The 17725-nt window shown below is 45.3% G+C and overlaps 1 non-coding gene across 1 annotated transcript; it reads left to right on the plus strand.

Annotated features, from left to right (window-relative positions):
- The first annotated feature begins 7558 nt into the window (after positions 1-7558).
- Positions 7559-7673, plus strand: LOC136752111 (U5 spliceosomal RNA). The gene has a single exon (XR_010817275.1). It is a non-coding gene; the product is annotated as a U5 spliceosomal RNA (small nuclear RNA).
- Positions 7674-17725: the final 10052 nt, after the last annotated feature.

Raw genomic sequence — 17725 nt, forward strand, 5'->3', positions numbered from 1 at the left:
AAGGTTTCCTAATTAGTTTTACAAATGTTCCCTGTATGTTATGAATGTTCCCTAGTTTATGTTACAGATGTGCCCTAGTACTTCTATCTCTCAATTCAGAGCATTTGTATTGGAGGGGAACGTGGATGAGTTTGTACCATTCTTGGGAGGCTCTGCCTTGTTGGGACGGAGCTGTGATCCAGGTGAACAGCAGATCGGGCAGAGCTGGGCATGAGGGCGGAGGAGGAGGAAGGCCGGTCAAGCAAATAAGCTTGCTAAGGTACGCAGCAGCAGCAAACAGCCCCCCTATCCAGCCAGCCAGGCAGTCTGGCTGGCAGTGACTGAGTGGTTGACAGACGGCAAGCAATGGAATGCACGTGCTCTGTGATGTCATAGCAGTCAGCTCAGAGAGAGGTTTGTGTTGTCATCGCTGAGCTGGCTGGCTCTTTGTGTCTTGCTGGCTGTGTGTATGTGTGTGTGTGAGAGAGAGAGAGATTTTTTGTTTTTTAACACCTTTATTTTACTACAAAAAACAATTAAAACAAACTAGAAACACATAAAAGACATGAAAAAAACTCCCGACAATAAAACACAACCTATTCTAAAAACGCTCAATAAAATCCACTACACACGTGCTACCTATAAAATATTCAAGTGAATTAAACCAGTTGGTTTAAATGTCCAAAGTCAATGGCACAGAGGGCCGCCCTGACCCCCCACATCTGCAGAAAAGTGTCCAGGTCTCCCGTCAGGCTGTAGAAATTGTAATCCAGTCGCACTCTGGAGCTTACGAGAGACCTGAAGAGGGAGAGTGCACACTGTTGCTGCACCCGCTAAGTCTGACTTCTCCTACTGCTCAGGATAGCCAGCTTAGCCTGCCCCACTAGAAAGTTTGCTAACTCACAATCATGTCTGTGGCGCTGCTTGTACTGGACTCCCAAAATAAACACAGAGCGTGAGAAAAGGAGGCCCAGCTGCTTAAACAGGCTCTCCAGTGCAGTGAACAGCAGCTCTAATCTAGGGCAGTGGCAGAAACAGTGAAAAAGTGTCTCTCTCTCCCCGCAGTAGGGGCAGGTGTCGCTCACTCTGGGGTCCAGTGTATGTGCAAAAGAGTTTGTTGCGATGACGCCATACAGAAGCCATGCAGAAGCGGGGGCTTGTTCAGGATCCTCCAGGCATGCATCTTCCCCCAGAGCCAGGTGCTCCCTCCAGGGGGTGTCAGGGAGGGGCTGCAGCTGCTGATGGTGCAGCTCCCTCACACTGAGCTGATAGAGCTGCTGACGCTGAGCTGTGGAGACAGACACACTACAGAGACTGTGAGGCGACAGAAGGCGGACTGATGAGCTAGGGGGGACTGAGAGACACAGACAAACAAGGGGAAAGACAGTGTCAGGGTCCTTGGGCCAGCAGTGCTGCGTGAGAGCCTGGAAAAGCCGCTCCACAGCGCCTATGGGAAGGGCGTTCTGTACTGCCCAGAGAAATCTGGTTACGACTCTCAGTGACCTTATACCCAGCCTGGCAGCCAGGCTGTCGGCACCAACCCACTGTCCCCTGTTAAAATCCAACAAATCCCTCAGCCGGATCACGTCGACCTTAAGCAGGACTGACCTGAGGCTGCTGGAGAGCAGGAGTGGACAGCTAAAACCAGGGTTCCACAGCAGTGGCTCCTCTAACAGCCAATACAGACTGCTGCCCCCAGCTCCCTACCCAGGGAGAAGTGCTGCCACACCTCTAAAACAGTACTATAAAAAACAGGCAGGGAAGGAAGTATATTGGGATGTGTCTTAAGTAAAAACATGTGTCTGTCATAACAAGTGTCCAGGGCGGGAGACACAGGGGATCTGGAGGGTACAGGAGCCTCTGAGCTGCCTGCAGCTGAAAGGCACACAGCCTGCTTAACAGATCTACCAACCCCTGTCCCCCCTCCTGGAGCGGCAGGTACAGCACTGCTTTGCGCACCCAGTGCAGCCCGTCCAGAAATCCAGGAGCAGGGTCTGTATCTGGGACACCAGGGCCGGTGGGGGGTCCAGACATGCATAAGTGTGCCAGAGCATGGAGGCCACCAAGATATTAATAACAATTGCTCTCCCCCTAAAGGAGAGCTGGGGCAGCAACCAGTGCCATGCCCTCAACCGGCTAAGTACCCTCTCCAGCAGGCCAGCCCAGTTCTCCTGCGTCTCCCCCAAAGTCACACCCAGCACCCGAGGGCCTGAGAGAGACCACTGCAGCCCTGCAGGGAGGGCAGGGGATGCAGAAACCTCCCACACCCCAACCAGATGAGCGCTGCTCTTGCCCCAGTTGACCCTGGCTGAGGAGGCCCTGCTGAACTCCTCCAGACACTCCCACAATGACCTGGACTTCTCGCTGGCCAGACTGTGTGTCTCAGCAGCATAGGCCGACACCCTGACCGCCTGCTCTGGGTGACAAGGGATGGACAGCCCGGCTAGCCACTGCCTCAGCCTGTGCAGCAGGGGCTCGATAGAAAGGGAGTATAGCATCCCTGACAGACTGCAGCCCTGTCTGATGTCTCGATGGATGTGGATATGCTCACTCAGGCCACCATTGATCTTCAGCACACTAAACACACGACAGTACAGCAGCTGAATAAATTCTACGAACCACGGGCCGACACCAACTGCTCTCAGCACCTGAAACAGGCACTGCGGCCGGCATGATGTCTCTGAGCCGCTTAGCCAGAGCCTTAGACAGGATTTTATAGTCCTGACACAGCAGCGCCACTGGCCTCATGTTCACAATGGAGGACAGATTCCCCTTCTTGGGCAGCAGGGTCAGAATAGCTCTACGACAGCTAATGGGCAGCAGCCCAGCTCACAGTCCCTCCTGCAGCACTGAGAGCAGGTCCGGGCCCAGCTCAGTCCAAAACTCTGAGAAAAACTCCACAGTGAGCCCATCCAGCCCCGGTGCCCAGCCCTTATTGAGCTCTTGCATTGCGCAGGTCAGCTCTGCCAGAGTCAGTAGGGCCTCCAGCCCCTTGACCCCATCCTGTGGGAATTTAGGCAGACCCTGCAGAAACTGCTGCTGCTGCTCCAGGCTGCCCGGCTCTGCGGAGTACAGCTCCCTATAGAACTGGGCGGCATGACTACGCATCTCTTGCCCATCCTGCAGCACGCGGCCCTCAGCCGTCCTCAGGCAGAGCATCACCCTGCTCTGCTGCCGCCTGCATTCCAACCCAAAGAAGAACTTGATGGGCGCATCCATCTGTGTCAGGCTCTGGAACTGCGAGCGCACCACTGCTCCTCGAGCCCGCGTCCTTAGCAGCTCTGACAATGCCTGCTGCATAGCTTTGAGGTCCTCTAATGCCCCTGAATCTCCATAGTCCAAGGCTCGGTGGAGCACCTTAATCTCTCCTTCTAACTCCTTCATAGATTCATTCAAGCTGTCAGTCCTATGCTCAGTGTACTTCTGGCAGAAGAGCCTGGTCTGAACCTTGCCAATGTCCCATCACTGTCTCAGGGAGGCAAACCTAGGGCGCTCTGATCTCTGCCAAAAGAAAAGAAAAGAATTACAAAAAATCCAGTCCTGCAGCAAGCTATTATTGAAAAGCCAGTAGGCACTGCGCAGCCAGACAGGAGGCAGGGTGGCACTCACAGTGATGAGACAGTGGTCAGTGGTCAGGTGGGGGTGATATGGCTGCCACCGATCAGATTGACATGATGTCTAAAGGTATAAAATCTATCCAGCCTGGCTAGCGACATAATGCTAGAACCCGGCCTCACCCAGGTGTACTGTTTCACCTTTGGGTTGGCATTCCTCCAGACATCGACCAGATTGTGCAACTGTGTATTACCTTCCAGCTGTTTTGCCGACTGTGGACTGGGCTCCAAATGATTCCTATCTAATCTATAGTCCACAGTACAGTTCCAATCACCCCCCCAAAACCAGGATCTCCTCAGCCCCACAGTCTGCTAGCGCTTTGCTGAGCACCGAAAACACTGACAGTCTGTCTCTCACAGCATTGGGGGCATAGAAATTAATAAACACTGTAGCATTATGTTGGGTGTATTTTGATTAGAGCATTTTAGCTCTGAGCTGATGCACTGATCTAAAGAAGACCTCTCCCCCCAAAGTTATCAGATTTTCTTAACTCATCAGCTTGGAACTGGTTTACATCAAAGTGACAGTTTTGGGGAGGATGGCACCACAAATAGGCCAAATAGTTTGGAATCCTGCTGTGGGATGTCTGGAGAAGTGGGCCTGTAGGTAATAAAAACTCTTTGAAGTGGACGAGAGCTGAAATCCTGACATAGAGCTACGAACCCGGGCCAACCGGCATTTCCAAAAGATGGCATGGATTGACATAATTCATAAATCAAGCCCCCCTCCAATAGAACACTGTCAAGAACCAATCACCTATTGATCTGACAGGCGTATACAGAACAGCACACGGTCTCTCTCTCTCTCTCTCTCTCTCTCTCTCTCTCTCTCTCTCTCACCTGAACCAGAAAATCGCTGCCACAGTTCAACCTGTAGCTCTGTTGCCAGAACCAGAACCAGAAACCAACTAAGTCTTTGCCGGCAACAGAAGAGTTAAACTGGGAGAAGGAGATTGAGCCGTACGAAGAATTCTTTTAAAGGACTTTATTAAATAAAGAACTTTACAGACTGCGCTGACCGCCTGTGCCCACCTGATCAGTGGAGTTTTACAGCTGGACAATTGACTAAGTCGACTGTATACGAAAGTGTCAGTCATTTAAATAGCTACTGAGTCTTAAGAAACTCGACCCTTGGAACGAACAAGGCCCTGCTTTCCTCAAAGACTTTGTCTTCAAGTAACTATGGTGGAAACCCTGCTTACAAAGAAGATTTTGTGCACAACCTTGGAGCCTTTAAACCAGTGGAAAATCGGTTTGGAAAACACTCTACATTCGAGAAAGCCCAACTTCCAGGTGCATCGATTGAGTGGAAGTTCTTGGACAAAGCCGAACCGGACTGCCTTTCTTCCAAATCACACGGACCTCGTGCCGTGTGCTGTTATCTGAGCTCGAAGCCAGAGAGGCCTCTCTGCGACGAAGTTCAGATAAGTTTAACAGTTTGTGATTCATGACATTTGAGAAATCAATTAGAAATGTTAATCTGTGATTCATAACTCTAGAATGTGTAATATCATTTAGTTTTCTTCAATATAAATTTGTGTTGCATTAAACTGTTTTGTTGATAATTTTAGAAATAAAATCTGTCAACGCCGAGAAATATCTTCTCATTCCTGTTTAACTGTTTAGTCTGAAATTGACAAAAGTTAATAGACACCAGATTATAGGTGGCCCTGCCTATCTTTAATCATTGAATAATAATCAGTTATGGGAAATTGTGGTAACAAGTAATGATAGGATCTTTCTCGGCACCTACGTAAATGAGACTGATATATATATAACGAGAAGTTACCTGACATTAAATACTAACCTGCGTAGTTATTTAATGTCTGACTAACAATACTAATGAGAGACTCACCTTCGTCTTACTAACCGGTATTGTAGTCAATGTGTTTATAACCTTTTTTGTTTAACCATTTGTGTGATATCATATGCGATCACATGGTCTTTGATTTGGTCACGGAAGTGATTTGTCTTTGAGTTGTTGATCTAGAGATGAATGTTAATTAGTTTTGCCCTTTTGTATAATTGGTGTAGTGCTACATTTAGTCTTTGTTTTTGAATAAATTTGACAATTTATATCTTTGGAATTGGAGTCTGCGTCCAATTATTACGGAAATTGAGTTCTACAAGATTCCAGGATTCGTGATAAGGTGATACTATAAATTCACTTCTTGAATTGAAATTTATAAGTGTACCTTACGCTACAATAAACAGAACTATTATTTTGAAAGTGTGCAATTTGTAGCCGAAACTGAAGCACACCGGAGCCCCAGAGCGCGGACGGAACAGAGTCGGATTAGCTATCAAAGATAATAACTAAAAACACAAATAGACACAGACAATAATAAGAACGGTGGTGACAGCACAGCCGTGAAGCCAAATAACCGAGCAATAATAATTGTTAATAAACAATTGTAAGAGAATTTTGAATGCTTGGTTTTTCAGTCAATATAAATAAATAGTTGAACTGAAAACTCATAGTCAATTGGTTTCTCTTTTAAGATTCTTTTTAGAGGGAAGATGCGGTCAAGTCACAGATGTGCAATAATCATTTATTTTGACAAAAATACGAAACTTATATCATTCAATTATATTACTGAAAATAAGTAATATTAAGCTTCTGTTGGATTAAAGTAAGAAACAGATAATACCCATTTTCTTCTTTCTCCTCACAGTACAGCTTATAGGCCAGTCTGGTCAGGCAGAAAGCAGTGTGTCTCTCTCTGTCTCCCTCCAGCTCTCTCTTGTGTCTCGTTGCAGGATGAAGAAGTTAAGAGAACTCAAATTCTCTTTGTTTTCCCTTTTATAAGGTTTCCTTCCAACCAATAGCATTTTGACACCACCATGACTTGGGTGCTTTATAATAATGTAATTATGAAGTGGGGGACCTTTCGAGCATTGCTGTGTGTCTGGCAACAGGGACAATGCAACAGTGATTTTAGACCTTCATCACAGACTTCATCAATAAGCACAATATCCCATCAAAGCATTAACATCACCTGAGATGGTCCAACAGTTTATTGATCTGCCCACAATTGTGCCGCAAAAACCAACAAAACAGTCGCATCCATAATCAATAGGCTAGCCAATTGTTTTTTAAATAAGAATAAAAGTAAAGATACACCACAAAATGAATGAAAATGTGAACTGTGTGCATGGTGACGAATGCATGTGAACTCATCCTGTATTTTAGTCAATACAGTGAAAGTGTCTGAAATAGCAAATCGGTGTAAATCCCTTAATGCATCAATACAAATAAATACAAATAAAAGGCTGATCTTAGCATATTCGTATACTTGTATGTTCGTTTCTGGTTTTCTATATGTGATTTCGTGTTTTTTGTTTGGTTTTTACAATGTATCTGTGCTGTGTGTAGACGCAGAATGAGTTTGATTGTGATGTTAAATAGGGTTTAGAAACGCAGTCGCCTCGGGGCTGATTATTATTGCAGTGTTTCTTCACTTCTACTCAAATACAAAATGGAGGAAGCAGTGGTTAGTTCTGAATCAAACATATTGACCCCCTCACTCAATCTGTAAGTCATGCAGCAAATATTGGAATATGCATAGATATTTGCACAGACTGGTATAAAAGTCCCTTATAAATAACCAAATGCCATTTTTGTTGTTTCAAATGTGCCCAACATCTTACCAGTATATGACCTTTTAGTACCTTTCCCTAAGCATGTGACGAATGTTCCCTAGTTTATGTTACAGATGTGCCCTAGCACTTCTCTCTCTCTCTCTCTCTCTCTCTCTCTCTCTCTCTCTCTCTCTCTCTCTCAATTCAGTGCATTAATATTGTGAAAGCAATTGGACATGCAAACATACATACATACATATATATGGAAAATAAACAATGCAATTATAAATCAGAATAAGATGTAATAAAGTACAGAAAAACAAAATGTAATAAAATGTGATCTTTAATACACACAAATATGTACGGCTTGTCGGAAGCGTCTTGGACTCGGGTTCCTCTTCATTACTTATAACGCTTTTGCCTTTTGCTAAAGCTTTCCATGGAGGGGAACGTGGATGAGTTTGTACCATTCTTGGGAGGCTCTGCCTTGTTGGGGCGGAGCTGTGATCCAGGTGAACAGCAGATCGGGCATAGGTGGGCATGTGGGCGGAGGAGGAGGAAGGCCGGTCAAGCAAATAAGATTGCTAAGGTACGCAGCAGCAGCAAACAGCCCCCCCATCCAGCCAGGCAGGCAGTCTGGCTGGCAGTGACTGAGTGGTTGACAGACAGCAAGCAACGGAATGCACGTGCTCTGTGATGTCATAGCAGTCAGCTCAGAGAGAGGTTCGTGATGTCATCGCTGAGCTGGCTGGCTCTGTGTGTCTTGCTGGCTTTGTGTGTATGTGTGTGTGTGTGTGTGTGTGTGAGTGGGTGGGTGGGTGGCCTTGTTAGTGTCTGTCTGTCTCTCTCTGTCTCCCTCTCTCTCTCTCTCTGTCTCTCGCTCTGTAGATGCATCATAGGGAACATATGTAACAATCTCTCTTTTTGTTACCAAAAATGTGAATGAATGTATTTCAAGTGGGTTATGCCTTGGTTGGAAACGTTTTAAGATTATTTATGAAGTGTAAATTGGATTTGTCTCAATTCTCTGTAGTTTTCAATGTATGTGCCATTCAGCAGCGTTCATGTTACAGATGTCAGTAAAACTTTATTTTAGCAATTATAGAGGGTGTGCAAGAAAAAACATCTTCAATCAGGTTGGAACGTTAGTTTCAATGCCTTTAATACACGCAACGTGGAGAGGAACAGTGAATCAAGAAGATCCCAAAGTCGCTCTGTCTTCATTTAAAAGTAAGAGGCTTTTATACATAAAAAACAAAGATCTGGTTACAATCACAATGTCATTACTATATTAATCATAGAGAGTTAGCGAAGCAGAATATATATCAGAGTTCATAGGTCAACACATGGATTAGGGAGCAGGCACTTCAATCATACTGTTTGAAATTGTCTCCAAGATTCTCATCGTAAATAACAAACAGAAATCAAGCTACCTTCTGGCCTGTCCTTCTGGCTTGACCTTATCTGTCTTAAGTATACAAGAGAGTAGAATAGCTATGAGGGAAAGAATTCTAACTTTCCTTCCACAAGGGGAACAAATGCAAATAGAGGGTCCTCACTAATTATCTAATTCACCAACAACGTTTAAAATTAGGTCTTGCGAAGCTGCAAAAAAAGCTGTATAATCGTATGTGTGTTCATACACCAGCTGCTAAAGTCTGATAGCTTTTGAAGACTCTGTATAGGATGTTGAAGAAAGTGTTTTGTAATGATTAAATAATGTTTCATATTAATACTAGCATTAGAAGTGGTTTTGTATACATGCTGAGCAGATTAGATTTAGCAGGACAAGTAAAGGGTCAACAAGGTCGATTTGTTAGAAACTCCTGTCAGTAATGAAAGATTACACAGTGCCGAAATAGCCTATAGATGTCTGCAGTGAATTTGTTTATGACGTAATCGTTTCTCCAGATAGGGAGGAATTGTTTTTGTTAAAGAGCGATTGACACTAGGTAAATGATGACCGTGGGATCGCATCTTCCTAGTGCACATCAAAGACGGACATCTGCTTTGGATCCATCACCTCTTCACGGGAGGACAGATCGTAAAACGAACCCGGACCTGTATCTGCTGATTGGATGAATGGCCATAATATGTTACGTCATTTTTCCTATAAAGTTGTACTTATGTTTGTAAACATTAAGTCTCAATGAGAGAATTATTTCTGACAGTGGAGCTTCCGAGCGGCCCGTTTAAAGTTCTGTTTGCTTTATCTCCGTGACTTCTCCACTTATTTCCCAGACGGTTCTACTTAGTCTATTGAGTATTGTATTTAATATCAGGCCCTTCTCTTATGTTTTACAGTTGTTATTATTATTCCGTACAATACACAGATTTAATTAAGTATTTTAACCACAAAGTATTGGCTACAGTTATGATGCCTACTTCAGTGTTCATATTCATACAGTTTCTGAGGTCTGGACCACTGCACAGTAGTCCCTGGAGTTGTAGTCCAGACCACTGCAAAATTCATGCTGAAGTGATCTGGATCACCACGCAATGGCCCAAGGACCACTGCAAACTTGGATTTCAATGTTTTTGTGTAATCCATGTTGCAATAGCAACATCCATGTTCCTTTGTGGTGAGCTGGTTAATTCTGTTCTGGGAAAACCACAATCCTGCAGTTTTAATAAGTCTCTCTACACATCAGTCCCTGAGTACCTTCAACCAATGGTCATTTTGACCAATTAAGCCCAAGAATTGAGTCAATTAAGTTGTCAAGGACTACCCAGTAAAGACGTGAACTCACGACTAGGTCACACTGTGAGCTCTCCAGAGCAGTCATTACACTGAGCTCAGTGTGAGCTCACTTAGCGCTTTTCCACCGACATGGTGCCGGTGCCGGAGGCCGAGTTGCAGTTACAAATACAATGCCGAGCACAGCAGTGCAGCGCCACTACTCCTCTCTATCCAGAACACAAAGATGTGCGTCACTCTAACCTGTCCGGCTTTACAACATGCAACTCAAATAATATGTTCTTGGGGGAACAACATAACACATAGCGATTTCTCCCTGCTATAAAGTAAAATAATGTATACAGTGTTTCTAATTTCTTTCACGATACCTTTTCATAGAGATTTATATTTTTCAATAATAAACTAATGTTACAGTCCTCCCCCACTTTATTTGAAACATCCTCGTTTCTTAATTAAATAAATCATACAGTATTTCTAATGTTACATTTTTATATATATATATATATATATATATATATATATATATATATATATATATATACACTTAGATTTTCCAAGGGATAAACTGATGTTGCAGTAATTAAATCACAATAGATGTATGTCAGTACAATAGGAACTTTTTTTTTTTTTTTTTAAGAATGGCAAATTAGGAGCCATTACTGTATTGAACTGTAATGTAACATGAAAACAGGTATAAACCAAGAAAGAACTAAATCTTTAAACTTGTCAGGTTTTATAACTTTACGACCACTAGGTACATCCAGCAGGTAATGCCACAGGAGTCTGGGGTCGCTGAGGTAAGAGAAAAGACACAGTCTCTGGGTGCACTGTGACTTGGGCATCCCAAAGGCTGGAAGAATGGGTGACACCTGGGCATGGCTCAAGTGCTAGAGCAGGCTGTGGAACAACACCTGGAACAGGTAGCATATCCCTCTGGACAGGAGCTGTGGAAAAAAGAAGAGAGAGAGACGGCATCGAGTGATGACTGGAGCTCGCTGGAACTGGAAGTGGGTAAGGGACGTCTCCAGACAAAGCCGTCAGTGTTGATGGCGGACTGACAGGTGCATCATCAGGATCTCTAAACAGCTGTGGAGGCGCTTCTGGATGAGCAGTGTGGTCAGTGTGGATGGTCTCAGGTATAACATGTTGACGGATGAAGTCTTCAAACAAGCATTGAGCTACACTTGTTGCACGGTGATCTTTTAAAGGAAAGAGATTCACATAGCATGTACAATAATCCATTATAACAAGAACATACCTGTTGCCTTGAGAAGTGACTGGTAGCTCGGTGAGATCAGCAGCAATTTTCTGGAATGGACGATCCACCACAATAGGTTGTAAAGGAGCTCTAGCTTTTGGTGTTGGAGCACTGCGAGTCTGACATGTAAAAACACTCTGTACAGAACTTGTAAATGTCACGTGACATGTAAGGCCAATAGCAGATTTTTCTGGCTCTCTGCAAAGTTCGTTCAGTCCCTAAATGTCCACTGAAGACATTTCCATGCAGGTAAGTGAGGGCTGTCTGAATGAGGGATTCAGGAAGAACCAATTGGTAAGTATAGGCTTTCTGTAGAAAGGTTTTAATTTTCTGACAGAGGATCCCATTTTCCAAAGTCAGGCAAGGAAACTCATACCAGAGCTTTTTCAGAGCTGACGGGGAGTTTTTGATTCGTCGTGCAGTAGGTCTTCGGTTATCCATTTCTTTCCATTTCATCACAGTTCTCAGAATGACATCCGCTTGTTGTTTCTGCTTCAGTTCATCAATGTCTATTGCTAAATCTTCACAGGTTTGTCTTACAGGAACAGCTTGTTCAGGCTGTAGTTCAGAAGACCAACTGTTTTGCATCTTTTTGGGCAAAGTTTTTAACGAATCGTCTGTAATAGGAACAGAGACCCACAAAAGCTCTCATCTCAGTAGGTGTTCTTGGTGTTGGCCAATCTTTCACTTTGTCCAGCTTCCTGGAATCTGGTCTGAGACCACCCTTGGTGATTACATGTCCCAGGAAAGAGACTTCATCCCGTGCAAGCTGACATTTACTGGCCTTCAGCTTTAGTCCTGCCTTTCAAAAGCGAAGAAAGACATCTTCCACACTCTGCAGATGTTCAGGAAAGGTTTTGCTAAAAACCAAAACATCATCCAAACAGATGAGGCAGATCTTCCAGTGTAGACCACGAAGCACAAGCTCCATTAAACGTTAGAAGGTAGGTGGTGCATTGGTCAGTCCCATGGGTTGACCTTAAAATGGCATAAGCCGCTGCCGGTGGTAAATGCGGTCTTCTCCCGGTCTTCTGATGCCAGCTGAACCTGCCAATAACCACTTGACAGGTCCATGGTACTAAACCAGCATGCCCCTGCCAGGCTGTCCAAAGCTTCAGAAATCCGTGGTAAGGGATGCGAGTCCCGTATGGTGACAGGGTTTAATTTCTTGAATTCAATGAAAAATCTGTAGCTGCCGTCCTTTTTCTTGACTAAAACAACAGGTGAAGCCCAAGGGCTGCAGCTCTCCTCAATGAGGTCATGGGCCAGCAACTGCTGAACTTGTTTTTCTATTTCCTGTTTCAAAGCTGGAGAAGTCCTGTAAGCATGTTGGCGGATCGGTAGGGCATCTCCAGTTCAAATGTGGTGCTTTACAGCATCTGTGCAGCCATAGTCATGTTCATGTGAACTAAACACATCACAATACTTCAAAAGTAAGTTCTCCAGCTGGTCCATTTGTGGATCACTCAATTTAGACTGACTGAAGTCCACTGTGGGTAACTTTGTGCCTTCTGTCTGCCTGATATTCTGCACAGTAGCCTCAATAACCTGGAACTCTTCACCTCCCAGATTTATCACAGAGTAAAAATTTCCCAGTGGTGTGTTACTTGGGACATGGCAGTCATCACTGGTAGGATTCATGACACCAACGGTTGTTAATCCTTTCTTCGCTGGAGACATTGTTCTGGCAACAAACAGACCTGGGTAGTTGCATTCCTAAGTAATTTGGAGTTGAGATTTGATTTTCTGTAAATGGCTGCAACTTTGCCATGATATTCATCTCAGTCATTGCAGGAATGTTGATTGGCGCAAATGTCACAGCATTGCAACAAAGAGGTGTGATTTGCTTAGAGAACAACAGTGGGACTTTCCAGTTCCACAACTGTAATTGTCCTTGTACATCAATTACTGCATGGTGTTTCTGCAGAAAATCCCATCCGAGTATGACAGCTTGATTGGAATTTCTTATCACTTGAACATCATGATGAAAAACCTCCTCTCCAAGTCTAATACTAATGGTTAGTGTTCCAAGAGTATCAAGGCACTCACCAGTCACTGACCTTGCCAACACGTATGTCTTTCTGATGGACTTTGTCTTCAGTGCTGGAATTGACACTCTTAAATTTTCACTGATCAAAGAAATTTGTGAACCAGTATCAATGAAGGCTTGAACAGCAGTGTCTTCAATAACAGCAAAACAATATGAGGTTGGAGACTCTTTTAACGCTGAAGCTTCAGACTCTGGGTCCCTGTTATTCAATGTAGCAGCTACTTGGCCCGCAGCACCTGCTACCACTCGTTTCCCTGACAGGTGGGATCCTCAGAATCAAAGCAAAGATGACGTTTGCTGTATCTGCAATCAGGCCTTCTCTCATGGTGATGTGGACTAGGTGTTCTCCTGGTGTACCTGTCCCTTGAGTCTGAGTAGGATGCAGATGGACTACGAGAATATCTTGAACTGCAGTGCTGATTAGGGTGAGATGAGTGATAGCGATTGCTAGGACTGTTAGTTCTTGAATAGTAACGGTTGCTTGGTGATGGAGACCACCTTTCATATTTTTGCCTATGAAGGGAATGATGTCTGGGTCTTGGTCCAGGAGACATGTTTCTATAAAGGCGAAGAAACATCTCTTTGTGATCTAGAGGAAGAATTATACCCATCAGGGGATGCTTTTCTTGATGCACGATATTTCTCGTTTCATCCATTCTGGAGAGGGCTGACGGTCCATTTTCCCCTCTTTGTACTGGCTGTGCCCATGTTTGAGATTTTCTTGCTGTTGCTTCAACTGGCTCACCTCTACTCTGAGTGCTTTAACATCTGCTTTTAAATCTGCAATAGCTTGTAGTAATTTGGGGGATTTCTCTGACGTAGATGAAATGGACTTGCTTGACACCATAGCTGTTAGGATATTTCCAGATTTACATATAGATGGTTGTTCCAGAACCTTCTCATTTATTGTGCTTTAGAAATGTGAAGAGGCAGTTCTTAATGCTTCCTGACCCGCTCCCACTTGCAAGCCATTTTTAGGGCTTCCTCCAATCTACTTGCAGGGAGGCCATGAGGAGGGAGCTGACGGCCCTGAGAGAGGAACTGCAATGCAGAGACAAGACAGTGCAGAGCCTGAAGGAGAAGCTATACAAATTCACTGCCCACAACAACTAGCCCTCAAGAAACCCAGCAGTGCACAATGTGCAAAGCCCTCCCACCCCAATGACATCCAGACATACTGACTCTCACACAACACACCACTCACACACTGCACCCAACACACACACACAACCCGACCCGAACACACAGAGTGCACCCAGCACTCACACACACCCTGAGCCCGAAACCACTCACAAAACCTGCGCACCACACACACAGGCTGAACCAAACACAGATGAGACCCCCTCACGCAGAAAGTCTACCATGAAGAAGAACACTGAAGTAGCCCTGCTGATAGACTCAAATGGCAAACTCATAAATGAGAGGCGGCTCTTCCCTGATGGCAAAATCTCCAAGGTCTGGTGTCCGACCACAGAGAGGGCCATTCAGCAGCTGTCCGAGAAGAGCCTCGGCTCCCCCAGCCATATTATTATACACACAGGCACAAACGACCTGAGGACCCAGCAGGACAAGGTGGCCAGCTCCATCAGAAGAGTGGCGGAGAGGGCCACCCAGACCTTCACCCACGCCAAAATCATCATCTCCACCCTCTTGCCCAGGAAGGCCTTCCACCCCAACACCATCCACATGATCAACGCTGAGATCTCTCGGGGATGTGCTCTGATGCCAAATGTGCACCTGGCACACCACCCCACTCTTGGGGCCCACAGCTTGTTGAACAACGTCAATCTCCACAAACAAGCAGTGAGCGTCTTCGCAAAGACACTCAAAGACATTGCGCTGGGCCGAAACCCAGACAGCCCCCCACATGGCCACAGAAGGTTCTCCAGCACCCACACCACCCAGAACAACCCCGAGCCAATCAGGAGAGCGGCCCCTGGGAGCCCCCGCCCTGCACCTGCACACCACCTTCCCCAGCCCGGACACCGCAGATCCCAGCCTGGAATGGAATTGGCATTTAAAGACACCCAGAATCCCCTGGACTCAACTATTACTGAGCAGGAGTTGCAGGAGAAGCTGCGCGCCCTGCTGCCCAGGAAAGCATGCGGGCCTGATGGAATCTCCAACGAGATGCTGAAACACAGCAGCCCTGAGCTGCAGCAGGCCCTGCTACGGCTGTTCAACCTGGTGCTCAGTGTGGGCCACTTCCCTGACAGCTGGCATAAAGGACTGATCACCGCGATTCATAAGAGTGGAGACAAATTGGACCCTAATAACTACCGGGGCATCTGTGTGAGCAGCAACCTGGGGAAGGTGTTCTGCAGAATCATTAACGCCCGGATACTGGCCTTCCTTACCGAGCACAGTGTCCTGAGTAAGAGTCAGATTGGCTTCCTCCCAAAACACCGCACAACCAATTATATTTACACCCTACACACCGTCATTGACAAACACGTCAACCAAAATAAAAATAAAATATTTGCTTGTTTCATAGATTTAAAAAAAGCATTTGATTCATTCTGGCACAAAGGTTTATTTTACAAACTTCTCCAAAGTGGTGTAGGGGGTGAAACATATGACATCATCAAATCAATGTATACAGGAAACGAGTGCGGAGTTAAAATTGGCAATAAAAGAACAGAGTTCTTCACTCAGAGGCGTGGGGTGAGGCAGGGCTGCAGTCTGAGCCCAACGCTATTCAATATTTACATCAATGAATTGGCCACAATGCTGGAGCAATCTGCAGCCCCCGGCCTCACCCTACATGACACAGAAGTCAAGTTCCTGCTCAACGCAGATGACCTGGTGCTGCTGTGGCCCACAGAGCAGGGGCAGTACTGTCAGACCTGGGCCCTGGCAGTAAACATGAAAAAGACAAATACCATGATATTCCAGAAAAAGGCCAGGCCTCAGGGAACTAGGTACCACGTCACTTTAGCAAACAGCACCATCGAACACTGCACCCACTACACATACCTAGGCCTCACACTCAGCTCAACAGGAAGCTTCAACACGGCGGTGAAGACACTGAGAGAGAAAGCGCGCAGGGCCTTCTATGCTATAAAGAGACACATTTGCATAAAAATACCTGTACAAATCTGGCTAAAAATATTTGAATCCATAATCCAGCCCATTGCTCTCTATGGCAGTGAGGTGTGGGGTCCCCTCACAGGGCAGGAGTTTGCTCAATGGGACACACACCCAATAGAAACCTTGCATAAAAATATCCTACAGGTGCAAAGGAAAACACCGAACAATGCATGCAGGGCAGAATTAGGCCAATACCCATTATTAATCAACATACACAAAAGGGCAATTAAATTCTGGCTCCATCTAATAAACAGCGACACACACTCCTACCACCACAAGGCCCTGCAATGCCAAGAGCTGAACCCAGAGAGGAGCCCTCTCAGCCAGCTGGTCCGCAGGCTCACTGCGCAGACACACACCGACACTGGCCAGCCTCAGGACAGCAACACACACATGCACACAATCAGAGTCAACCAAATTATCACACAGCACAAAGAAAACTACATCACCCATTGGGAAACACACACACAAGCACAAAGTAAACTGCAGTGCTATCGGGCCCTAAAAAGACACTACACATTGTCAGAATACCTTAAATTAATAACGAACGAAAAACACAAAAGGATCCTGACCAAATACAGGCTCAGTGAGCACAGCCTGGCCATCGAGACGGGCCGACACAGGCAGACCAGGCTGCCCAGAGAGGACAGGCTGTGTCCCCACTGCCAACGCCGAGAGGTCGAGACAGAGCTGCACTTTATTCTAAAATGTGAAAAATATAAACATTTATGAGCAAAATTTGTCCCCAAAATAGCAGATCTCTATAAGAGATTTCAAGACCTGCCAGTCTCGGAGAAAGTGCCAGTCCTTCTGGGAGAGGAGACCAGCTGCATATTACTGGCAGCCCAGTATACAGCTGCCTGCCACAGCCTGAGGGACACAGTGGATACTCAGTCCACTCACACAGGGGACACCCCTGGACACAGGCAATGACACCTATGCTACACCCAATTATTACTATCAATATCAGTTTTATGTCTCTCTGAACTATGATTGAATTTTATTAATTTAAATTAATCAGTTACCTGTTTTTAACATACATATTGTGTATTTCTGTATGCAAATGTACATATATATGTTAAAAACTGTTGTTTGTCACCATTGCTTTGGCAATACTTCTTTTTGGTCATGCCACTAAAGCACGTTGAATTTGAATTTGAATTTTGAGAGAGAGAGAGAGAGAGAGATAGAGTGTGTGTGTGTGTGCGTGTGTGTGTGTGTGTGTGTGTGTGCGTGTGTGTGTGTGTGAGAGAGAGAGATACTGTGTGTGTGTGTGTGTGTGTGAGTGGGAGAGTGGGTGGCTGTGTTAGTGTCTGTCTGCCTGTCTGTCTGTCTCTCTCTATCTCTCTCTCTCTCTCTCTCTCTCTCTCTCTGTCTCTGTAGATGCATCATAGGGAACATATGTAAAAATCTCTCTTTTTGTTTACCAAAAATGTGAATGAACGTATTTCAAG

Source organism: Amia ocellicauda, chromosome 6 (assembly GCF_036373705.1).
Source record: "Amia ocellicauda isolate fAmiCal2 chromosome 6, fAmiCal2.hap1, whole genome shotgun sequence".
In the NCBI taxonomy this organism is placed as follows: domain Eukaryota; kingdom Metazoa; phylum Chordata; class Actinopteri; order Amiiformes; family Amiidae; genus Amia; species Amia ocellicauda.